Genomic DNA, 13,017 nt, shown 5'->3' with positions numbered 1-13,017 from the left:
CCGTGGAGATTTAGAGGAAGAAACTCACATGAAGCAACTAGAAGGTTTTGAACTTGAAGGAAAGGAACACATGGTTTGTAGGTTAAGAAAAAACGTGTATGGCTTGAAACAAGCACCAGGCAGTGGTACAAGAAGTTTGATTCATTCTGATAGATCATGGGTATAGTAGAAGGACATGAGATCATTGTGTATTTATTAAGAAATTTTATGAAGAAGATTTCTTATTCTCTTGGTCTATGTTAATGACATATTGATTGCTGGTCAAGATGTTAATAAAATTGACAGGTTGAAGAAACAACTAAGCAAGTCCTTTGTCATGAATGATTTGGGAGCTGTACAACAGATCTTAGGCATAAAGATCTATAGTGTCTGGACAACTAGAAAGATATGGCTATCACAAGAAAGGTATGTGCAGAAAGTACTTAAAAGATTCAATATAAGCAAAGCAAAGTCTATAAGTATCCCCTTGTTGTATTTCAAGTTGAGCAGTGAACAAAGTCCCTCAACTAAAGAAGGAAAGGATGAAAAGAAGCGTATTCCCTACCTTTCAGTAGTAGAGCAAGCCTGATAAATGCCATGGACTATACGAGACCTGATATTGCACATGCAATAGGAGTTAATAGCAGATTCTTACCTAACCTTGGAAAAAAACACTAGGAAGCAATGAAGTGGATAATGAGATTTCTTAAATGTACTAGTAACATTTCATTGTGTTTTGGAGATCGAAATATGTGTTATCAAGCATATACAGATGATGATTTGGCAAAAGACGTTGACTTTAGGAAATCCATATCAGGATACCTAGTTACCTTTGCTGGAGGAGTAGTGTCATGGCAATCCAAGCTACACAAATGTGTGGCTTTGTCATCCATAGAAGCTAAATACATTACTACTATTGAAGCTTATAAGAAAAATGCTATGGATGAAACAATTTACTTGAGAAGTCGGTTTGAAACAAGATAAGTATGTCATTCAGTGCGATAGTCAAAGTGCAATCCATATAAGTCAGATCTGAGTTTCAATTATAAGTCCAAGTAAACCCATATAAGGTGTCATTGGATAAAAGATATGCTGGAACGGAAGCATTTGCAGCTTGAGAAAATCCATGTTGACAGAATTGGAGCAGATATGATGACAAAGGCTTTACCAAAGGTTAAACAAAACTATTGCATAAACATGGCAGGCATGACCTATCCCTCATAAATCGGAGGAGTCTGTGGATCCTCCTCATTAAGGAGGGTGGTTGTTGGCAGCCTCAAACATTGACAAAATAAAGTGAGAGATTCTTTGTCAATGTCTCAACCAACCCACCTTTCCCCATCTATATATAACCCAGAGTGGTTTGCTTGTAACTCACAATAAGAGGTGTAGATCACCTAAAGAAGTAAGAGTGTTTAGAGTGTTGAGCAAGCTAATCAGAGTTGGGGTAGTGGACTGAGTTTGTAATCTCTTCATAGGGTTGAGAGTGTGAGTTGAGAGAGGTGTACAGGGGTTTCCAACTTTGATTACATGGTTGATATTGGTTCTATATCCAAACACTATACAAGTTACGTCTTTCCATTCTCATAGTGAAGAATTCTCATTATGCCCGTGGATATCGGCAAAGTCAAACCACGTATATTTTGTGCCTATGTCTATTGTGGTTATTATTTTGCATAATATACACATTGCTCCCACATAGACACTATTTACAAGTACGGGTTTAATACTTTATTTTTCTTCATCAATCTTCTACTTGGGAAAAGTGAACTAAGTATCAATATTTTCCCCAAGACAGAAGAGCCTCTACAAACAACACCCAGCAATTGGGGGGGAAAAAAACATTCTATTTCAGAAATGCAGAAAGGGAATGAATGTTAAGATGATTGATGAGCAGAAAACAGAGCTGCATTTGACCAACATCTTCTCTTCCATTTCTCTCTCTCTCCTTTAGTTATAGGTTTATTAAATTGAATGCTGAAGGAATAAGTCTTTAGTCAATGGTTAGTCTCGGGGGATTGCCTTGTGGAACAAAGGAAGAAAGGGACTAAAGGGCGAATGGAGTTTGTGAATTGAAGATGATGGGAGAAGAAATCACCCACCTACATGTTAAAATTGGGATTCCAAAGAAGGAATGAGGTTAGGTCAAAATAGTAATTTTGTATTAGGTTTTTAAAATGAATTTATTGAGGGTAAAAGGATAAACTCATTTTTATGATTAACAGAAAATTAACTGTTTACACTGAGAAGGAGATTTTTGTAAGGTTTCAATTTGGAAGGATTGCGCCATGTTTCTCATGGAATTGGAGGGATTTTTATCCGCTACTGTACTGGCACCCTCCCATTACCTCTAGTTTGCCATTAGATTTTAAACACATGGATCATTCTAATCGGATGAGCAGAAATTCATCTTAAAAACACACCTTTGTGAGTCCCCAATTCTCTCTCCTCTCCTTCACCGGCGTCGCCTCCATCTCTACCCAACGTCAGTTGAATCGATTGCCTGAATGTTCACTTGTATCATTTCAAACGTAAAACATGTACTCTATTTATTTCTATTAATATAAAGTCTCATTTTCTCAAAAAAAAAAAAAAAAAAAAAAAAACATGAAAACAAAATCAAATCAAGGGAGGGAAAGAGTTTCTTTTTCAATTCTTTTTTGAAGTAAACCAAGCTTTTTCTTTCTACAATCAATCTTGATTCTTCAATGTCTCAATGCATTAGTTAAGTTGCTCAAGAAGGACCACATGGTGAGTGACGGAGAAGAAAAGCCAATAAAAGATGAGAGCCGCGGCAATCAAAATGGCATTATGTTGACTCTTTAGGATGGATTTCTGGTGGCCAAGATGTTTTGTCGGAGTACATGATTCTGCTTCGCATTTGGGCAATAGGAGCATGATCACTTCCAAGCCGGCGGTATAACTGAAAACAACCCACTCCAAAGCCATGGCTAACAAGAAAACCTAAACAAAATGAAAGTGTCAAGAAGAGATTTACAGAGATCTGTTTTTGGTTTTCGTGAATCTGTTGGTCAGACAAGAGATAAAGAAAGGGCCTGATTCAGCTGTATAGTTCACCTCTTCCCTTTTTTTATTATTTTTAAAATCTTCATATGCACTTCCCCGAATTAAAGAAAGAAGAAGAAAAGAGAAATCGTTTTACAGTAAAAATAAACAAAAAGAAGCCAAAGAAGATTAAACCAACCACCATTTTTTTTATTTCTTGTCCTGTTATGCTCATTTCAAGGACTGGTTTAGAAGATACATGGTGAGATGAATGTTGCTCTAAGATACCCATTCGTCTCTCTTCTACTGCTTCTTACTTCATCTTTAACTAGGTGAGTCTATGGCCAGAGAGTCTAGGAGATAATATAGCAGGTTACAGTGGTGGTAGATAAACAACTACCGGAGTTGAAGAGGAAGAAGGCAGTGATGGTGGCGACACTAGCCTGAAGATGGAGATGGTGAAGGAGAGGAGAGAGAATTGGGAGCTTATAAAGGTGTGTTTTTTGAATGAATTTCTATTCATCTAATTGGAATGATTCACGTGTTTAAAATCTAACGGCCAACTAGAGGTAACGAGAGGGTGTCAAGACAAGAGCGGATAAAAATCTGAATTAGGGTAGGTTTAATGGTAGTTTAATGTCTTATATTTCATCATGAAAATTTTTTCTGAAAGAAGCAAACTTATTTATTATTATTATTATTATTATTATTATTATTATTATTATTATTATTATTATTTTGTAACTTCTCTTTTTAGGTGTCAATTTTAGTTTTTTATAAAGTATTGACTGTGTTCATTTAATAAACATTAGTCTTTTGACTATTTCTATAATTAACTTCTCTTAAACTTAGTTTCTTTAACCAAACACAAGATCCCAAGTATATTGGCTTCTCTCTTATCTCTATGATTGCACTCCTACTTTGAATTTCTTTAATATTTGCTCACCTAAACATCCCATTTTTTTACCCAAATTTTCTTTTAGCAATCGAATAATTATCGAATCCAAATTTTAATTTGTGCGCCTTTTTGACCGCTTTGTTGACCGAACTAGAAAATTGATTGATCGACTTATTCTCCATATCCTCCCATGCTTCTACACAAGTTTCAATATTGGAGTCTCCAAGCCCAGCCCAGCCCAGCTACGTGCTTAAGCTAACTCAAGCTTCAATATTTGGTAAATGGAAACAAGCCCCCTTTGAGGGTCCTTTTGGTTGGGTTGGGCTTAGGCAGTTCTCTGAGTATGCTTACTTAAACCCTTTAAACCATGCAATTCAACTTCCAAACATAGAAAGAAAAGGTAAAAGTTCATCCAGTCCTGCATAATGCAGTTCTATTTCTCCTTTTTTTTGGTTGAAATGCAGTTCTATTTCCTGAGCTGCATTAATTGATGATGATTCTTCCTGGGTCCAACCAAATTAAAGCTTTGATGAAACTAGTCAAAATAACCCCCAGAACCACTTAGGTTGGTTTCAGTTTGGCCGTATTGTTGATAATGGAGAAATAATTGTAAGGAAGAACAATGAGACCATGGTGAACCACATATATCTCCTGCAACGACAACTGATTGAAAAAGAGAAAATGAAAGAAAAACACAGCAAGTGATGGTCTCACTGTCCTTGGACATCATTGCTTCGATTGATTTCTACTTTGAAAGCCAATCTTAATAAAGAGCAATCAAAAATGGACCTGCCCTATTACTCCAACCACATGGAGAAAGCACTCTCAAGTACTACATGTTCATCTCCAAGTGGGATAAGCACTTATTTCTCTTTCTCTCTCTCTCTCTCTCTCTTGTGTTCCAGGAAGAGAAGAGAAGAGAAGAAAACATAGAGTGTCGGTTGAAATGGTCAATATAGTAACTGTCACTATAACTGAAATTAACAGGATTAAGACCAAACACACTCGATGTAGCCAATTCGGTAAAACCATTAAGATGGCTCTTATCTAATAGAGTTATGACATTTCACCAGAAAAGAAAAAGGTAATAATGCAGTCAGTGGGCCTCAAGGGAACCGTTATGAAGGCTTGTTTGGAATAAATTGGTGCCCGTCCTTCTCCCTACATCAAAGTAATAACCAGGCATTGAAATTGAATGTGACAAGTCAGGAATGACGTGAGAGACAGTGAAATATACGAGAATGAAAGAAAGAAAGAAAGAAAAAGATCTAGAGTGATAGGGTTGGATATCACAATGGCCCATGTATGGATTGCCTTGGTTGAAACTTAAAGTGCTTCCTATTTTGACTGCATTCTTCATGGTGGCTTGCTATTTTGACTTCATATGTCTAGCAAGCCTCAAGTTTGCAATAATGGAGACAACTCCCCCTCCCCCCCCCCCCTAAGTAGGCTCTCACATTTTCTTCTAGGTGATACGGGTGGTTTTCTACTCGACCGGATTTGGACCCGAGTGGGGCTAAACCAGACACTTAGCCGGGACCTTTACCGACTGACCAAAAAAGAGCGTCATTTATGCTGGACTTACATGGCAACAATGCCCTAAATAGAAGGTCAACCACAAGGATGATTGAGCGGGATGGACAACAAGGGAGCGTAATCCAGGGAAAAATGACAGCCCTCGTCGGGAAACCTGCCCAATCCAAAAAAGGTAATACATACAGTATTTAAACAAGGACTCACCCCACTGGTAAGCATTGAGTATATTTTGAACATAATCCTGTGTAGCTCTGGCACGGGATCTTAATCTGTTCACTGTTTGTGTCACACCCCGCACGCCGGCCTCAGTTACCCGCCCGACAACCCGTGGGTGCGATCCGACACAGGATCCACGGTTTTAGTCTATCAATAATAATAAATACAAATACATGTAATCAAGAGCAAGAATAGAACAATAATTAATAAAAAGGTTACAGTAGTCCAAATACTCCAATAAATATCCAAGAAAGAATCAAATGAAAGAATCAAGAATCAAATGTAATATCGAGTTCAGCGGAAGCAAAATAAATAACTAAAATAATCTTCTCTTTGGTTTTCTTTTCTAAATCTAAAAACTAGTTTTCTAAATTAGCAAGTAAAGATGTCCTCCAATCTTTCTCCACACGATCATCAAAATCCTGGGAATTTGCCTCCGTCGGCCATCAATGGGTGCTAAAAGTGCACACAAGCATCTTCAGGAGGCTCCATGCTCAGCAAGTCCATGTACCACTGTCTGTCTCACATCAACTTCGTACGAGAAGGCTCTTTCATATGAATCATCTCCAACTTCCGACATTGTGCAACCATCTGTACAACTTATACAATATATACAATGAAATGAATGAGTTCCGACGAACTCAGTAAAGAACAGACAATTCTCATATATATGTCAATACAATCCAAGAATGCACATATAAAATGATATGGATGGTATGCAGAAATATGAATGCTACTAATATCTAACTATGCAAGTCTCTAACAGCTGACATGCTTTAAGATATACACCAGCCCTCCTCTGGGTAGGTCTGGTCACTCTGATCTGGCAAGGACTGGTTACCTCTGTAGGGATCCTGAGCAAAGGGGTAAGTCCACACCTGGTTCTCAAACCAAAGCTGGGGGTTAAGTCAACACTCTCTCACCACGACCATTGGCAATGAGTACTGGCGCATGTCGGGGTTTCTAATCCAATGCAAGTCATGATGGTAACATACTATATGGAGTCCAGATACTTCCCCTATGGCACCAACCAACTCGGTTCAGTATCCTTCGCAACCTAGGAGTGAGAACCCTCACGGACTAGCTACCGCTATTGCACTCCACTCCTTAACCCTATGGTCATCCACATATTATTGGGGCGGATGCTCTCATGACTCCTCACGACACCCGGTCCGTTCCTTGGACGTCCATAAGCCCAACCCTAACATATGCAACCCTACCATTGCATGACCAACAGTGGACCACTAAATCTCCGCACGGGACTGGTACCGCTGCAGGATGAAACATAGTCACGTCACCATTGTCATGGGTCACCCAACTTCAATTCCCTTGCCGAAAGGGTAATAGTATGTGGGGTACCTAGCCATGCAATTCTAGACTCTCCTAGATATGTCATCAAGTAATCATGATAGTGCTAGAGGCATCAGTGAGCATGTGTCCCATACCACAACCCTCTGATATCTTCAGCCAAGATATCCCAATGGAATACCCATTCCATCACAACTACACTACATCACTCTTTATCATACCATGAACAGTTGTGCAATATCATAAAAGATGAAGTACATCAAAGAACACCACTAACAACAAGTATACAATAAGATTCACATGCTTTATACAATTACAACAAGTTACATGACCAAAGAATAGTAAATAGAACAGTTGAAACATCATGTATATGTAATTGCATATAAATAAGAATGCATGTCCTTACCTGTAATTTAGTAGAATTCCTCTAACTTGCAATCCAAAAACTATTATAAGACTTTTATTTGAAATAGAGAACACCTAGGCATAGGGTTACAAGAATGTATAAGAGTCAAGAGTCAAAACAGTTCAAAAATCAGACCTACACAGTCACTGGAAACCAGCCGGTTGCTTGAATTAAGCGACCTCCACAAGCGGCCGCCCCTATTTCAGACAGTTTCCAACCCCGAAAATTGGACTTTTGATCATCCGATTTCAATCCGTTTTGGGATGATCTTAGTCCGAATTTCAAGCTTAATAGGTCTAGAACAAAGGGGTAACAAGAAACCCTAAAATTAACAAAGATCAACCACCCAAATCATTCCCCTTGATGAGATCCATCCATTAAACAAATGCGGGGATTCGTTTCTGGACAAGATTTCATCAAGAACATTGAAAAGGGAGATACAACGAATCAATTGGGTAACCACTAACAAAATGTGGATGGGTTCATATCAATTAGAGGTTAAAAAGAAGAGAATCGCAGATGGAGATTCATTACCTTAACCAGAATCACCAAGAATAGAAGAGAAAAGGTTCCATATCATTAACAACACTTCACCCACCTTCTAGCACATTTCCACTGCCGCCTAATCGCCCAAAATAGCAATCCCAAACATAATAATGCGTTAATAGGGCGAGGGATGCTATTTATAACGAATAGGGGGCAAAATAGGGCATTTTCCCGCAAGCAGAACCGGGCGGTCGCTTGGTTTAATCAACCGCCCCCAAGTATATTGCTATACAAGGGTGCTTTGCACAGGGGGTTGAAACCCAAACACAACCTAGCCCTAAACAATATATGGGGGAGGTCTTATCTTCATTCCAGACATCTCCAAACACCACTTGCCTTCTACCAGAGATCTAACTTCCCAGTAAGGCAGATTCTTCAACAAGAGAATCCAGATCCATGGGTTCTGGATATGGATCATGGACTTCTATCTGGACACTCCACAAAATTAATCCGACTAGACCTTCGGGTTATCGGACCTGCAATACGGATTCCGGGTTAGAAAAACCGGGGTTGTTACAGTTTGACTGAGCCATCGGAGGCGGTTGCCTGGCATACGAACCGACCCACGTCTAACGTTTTTTGCAGGACTCATCATCTTGAGAACCAGAAGGGGCTTAGTCAGAATCAGAATAGTAACTGAGACACATCATTAGGTATGTACATGTTCATGTCTCATATAAATTAGATAATAGTAATTGTATAATGAATGCCGAAAAAATCATGAACAGATACATAAACAAATTGGAGTAACACATAGCTTTAACATGATTTATGCACAACGTAATATCCTATTTTCACCAATGAAGAAGAACTTTCACTATACACGAAGAAAACTATAATGAAAAATCTTTCAACTAATTGTCAAAACAACATTAAAAAACTTTTCATCTAAAATCTTAGTATGAAAATCCCTAGATCTCACAATGACTCCATAAGAGAACATATGGTACACATTTATTTAGTTCTGATCAAGTAAATGGGTCGGCCTGAGCCCTTTGCTTCCACCATAGATTTCACAAAACAGGTCATTTGGACACTTAGCAACATTTGTCGACATGACTCAATCTTCAAAAACAGGTACAATAATGTGGATCACACATAATGCAAATTACAATGTTCATGAAATCTCACTTAGAGGGTCCAACCCAAAACCTTATGGCACTAGATAGAGATTTCTTCAAGTATATAAAGGTACCAAGGTTCTGCAGGCCTATATAGAATGATAACTTTGGAGAAGGTTTGAATAGGATTGACATTTTGGAGGAGAAGTAGCTTAATGCTCTCCAGGTCCTCTTTTCACATTCAAGTTTGAATCTGAATGTGGACAAAAATAAACTTGAAAGGGAGGAAAGATGGTAACTAAATAAGATACCTATTAAATTATTTTTTTCCTAATTTCATTCCATAAGCAAATATTAGCTTGAGTTCCACTACTTCCTACTTCTTGATTAAACGCTGTTATAGCTAAATTAACAAATCATTTTTGGAGCATTGGGGATGGGAATGCATCATATCTAATTACTTGTGTTGTCTTAGCAACCTGCATTAAGTTATGTATTACATTAAGGGGCCAAAAACTTGTTGTTGGCTTTGGTAAGAGATTTGGTAGCTCTAGGTATATGCTCCGAATTTCTCTTAATTCTAGCCGTTTTTCATTTGCTTCATCAATTCCTGCTTGTATACCAAACAGCGTTGCCTCCAATTCATCTTCTGTGTTGGGTTTTCCAAAATTGATGAACCTCATATGTTTATCTATATAGACCCCCATGCTCCAGCCAGAATCTCCTATCCATTTGTTAAATACCCCTGCACACATTAACACATTATTAGTGGTTTGTGGTATATAGAACAAACATGATCTTCAAAACTTCTCAATAACAAGGTATCAATTTGTGTTGAATTTTGTTGTGTGTGAGGAATGTTGTTTTTGTTCTTGATTTCTTGTAGCTACAATGCTACAATCCATTGATTTACTTGAGAAAGTACCATCAATGGGTTGGGTATTTTATGCGCAAATACTTGAGAATTTCTTTCTTGCCAAATAAAGTAACAAGTAATTATAAAAATTGAGAGCAACCAAGTGGCATTTGACTTATCCATTTGAGAACGAAAATTCTAACACACACTCAAAAGAGATATATCAACCCAATTTTCTGTTCTTAAGCCTAATGGTCCAGCAGCATGAATTATTTTTGTCCAGTCACAAGAGACAAAAATATGCCAAAGTGTTTCATTTTCCTTCCCACAAAAAACACATTCAAGCTGAATGTTTGTCTATTGAGCGATTTTTGCTCTAACGGATAACCCTGCATTCAAAACACACTATAAAAAAACTTTAAATTTAGGATGGATGCATAATTTCCACATAAACTTCCACCATGCCGCAAAATTATCTACAATTGGTGGAGAACACACATTAACTATTGTGTGAAAGGCCATCTTAACCGTGAATTCCCCATGCGGGGAAAACAAAGAGGACCACAAATCATCTTGGTCCGTCAAATTGAATGGCAGATTTATAATGGGGGCAAGGTTAAAAGGAATTGAAGAGATCTCACTCTCAAGTATTTGCAAATCATTGAAAACCTCGGTAACCATGGCCCACCGATGCCAAAGAGAAAAATCATGTAGATTGGATAATATTCCGCCTTGTGTTGATAACCATGGATCAAACCAAAAAGATGTTTGAGTTCCATTTCCCAATTTGCGGATCACCATAGTCCTTAATTGAGGAATTGTACTAGAGATATTGTTCCACATCAATGACCCCTTTTTGTTCTCACTTTTGGATCAAATAGTGAGCAATTCTTGAAATATCTTGCTCGCAGTACCCAAACCCACAATGCTTCAGGTTGGGTCAAAATTCTCCATCCTTATTTCAAAAAAGGGCTGAGTTGTAGTCTTCCTTCTTCTTGTATCCCATTCCTCCACTATCTTTCGGTTGACAAAATTTCCCCCATGAGATAAGTTTGAGTTGTCTATTCTTCCTTGGTTGTCCATTCCAGAAAATCTGGCACAACACATAAGTTTTGGTACATATTGTCTTCGGAAACCTTAAACATTGCATTTGATAGAGTGTCATTGATTGAATTGTTGCCTGCATTATCACTCCTCTTCCAGCAAAGGATAAATTATCTACTTTCTAGCATGCCAAATTTCTAGTCATTTGATCCAAGACTGCTTGTAAAAGTCTTGTTTTCCCTTTCTTCACCAACAACTTAGTTCCCAAGTAAGTAGTTTCCCCTTTGATTTCTGGTACTCTCAAAATTGACAGTATCTGACTTCTTGTTTCTCTAGGCACATTTCGACTAAAAAATACTCTACTTTTTTCAAAATTGATTTCCTAACCCGTTAGATCAGAAAATAGTTTCAGAACTGCTTTCAAAGCTAGAACTTCCTTAGTCTTTGTTTTGCAAAAAAGAAAGGTATCATCTGCAAAAAAGAGGTGAGTAATTTCTGGAGCCCCTCGTCCCATTTTTATGCCATGCAGTAGATTGAGAGATCTATACTCATCAAGCAAATAGGATAACACTTCCATAATTAATAGGAAGAAGTGAGGACTAAGAGGGCATCCTTGTCTTAACCCATGGGATAAGAAAAACCGCATATAAGGAGACCCATTAAGCTTAAAAAAAAAAAAAAAAAATAAAAATTAAAAAAAAAACAACACCATTTATTTTAATAAAAAAAAAAAAAAATTAAAAAATTAATTTTCATTTCCTTTTTTTTTTTTTTTTTTTTTTTTATATATATATTAAAAAAAAAAAATTTTTTTTTTTTTTTTTTTTTTTTTATATAAAAAAAATTTTTAAAATACTAAAATTATTATGTTTTTTTTTTTTGTTACCAAAAAACACCCTATTTTGGGAAAATAAAAGGGGGGGGGGGGGGTTTTTTTTTTTTAATTAATTTTTTTTATTATTTTTTACACAAAAAAATACCCCCCCTTAATAAAAGGAAAAAAAAAAAAATTTTTTTTTCTTTTTTTTGAAGAAAAAAAAAAAAGGGGGGGGGGGACCCCCCCCAAAAAACCCCCCTTCAAAAAAGAAGGAAGGGACAAAGTTAACTACATCCTCTTTGTTATAAATAATATTTATTATGGATGTCCATTACCCCAAAGAGATTGTACTTCCAATTGAAGATCTCAATTACCTCAGGATGCAATATTGGTGAAGATCACAACCATCTCATTACACAATATTGGCAGTCAATATTTCCATTCTATGCACCTTCTATCTTGGGCGGCAATCTATTTTTCCATATCAAGAATATCTTATTGTGTGCAAGAATCATATATTGTATTTCCATATCAGAGTAGATGCTTCTTCTACTATAAATATGTAATGCACTCAATCGAATGAATTAGTTCCGATTGAACTCATCTTGTCTTTCTTCTTTGTATCTAATATATTTTCTCTTTATTTTATAACACGTTATCAAAGACGATTCCGCTCAAGAACGAATCCGCTCAAGTATTGCGTTTTGAGAAGAAAGACAAAGAGACTATGTATCATTATGTTTTCTATTCCAAAGTGAAAAGAATGATCAACCTCCTCGCACGTTTTTGTAAACAATGGAGTTTACCTTGTCCATCTTGAAATGTAAGTGCATCATGATAAAAAGGTATGTGTTTTATTGAATCTAAGAATCAATCAAATAATAAGATATTATGTTGCTTTAACGATTGTGGTTTTATTTATTGTATATAGTGGTTGCTAGCTTTGCACCACAAATATTGTTCAATGCACCTGAAGTTGCAAGATTTGAAATTGTAAATGAATACAGTTTTACAGATGCACATGAAGTTGCAAGATTTGAAGTTGAATTTGAAACTTGAGATTCTCGATGCACTTGAAGTTGCAAGATTTGAAACTGTAAATGAATACAGTTCTGCAGATGCACATGAAGTTGCAAGATTTGAAACTGTAAATGAATACAGTTCTGCAAATGCACATGAAGTTGCAAGATTTGAAACTGTAAATGAATACAGTTCTGCAGATGCACATGAAGTTGCAAGATTTGAAACTGCAAGATTTGAAACTGTAAATAAATACAGTTCTGTAGTTTTTGAAATTAATTCTCTTTTGAAATTATAAAGAGAAAATATTATTCATGAAAATAT

General features: G+C 36.8%; 1 pseudogene; it reads right to left on the bottom strand.

Moving 5' to 3' along the window:
- Positions 1-2,670: 2,670 nt before the first annotated feature.
- Positions 2,671-2,928, bottom strand: LOC149002533 (uncharacterized; annotated as a pseudogene).
- Positions 2,929-13,017: the final 10,089 nt, after the last annotated feature.

The sequence above is a fragment of the Hakea prostrata genome, chromosome 10, assembly GCF_041222555.1.
Source record: "Hakea prostrata isolate BN-2017 chromosome 10, UWA_Hpros_2, whole genome shotgun sequence".
NCBI classification, from domain to species: domain Eukaryota; kingdom Viridiplantae; phylum Streptophyta; class Magnoliopsida; order Proteales; family Proteaceae; genus Hakea; species Hakea prostrata.
Note: the sequence above shows the minus strand (reverse complement) of the source record. Positions and strands in the feature narration are given on the sequence as shown.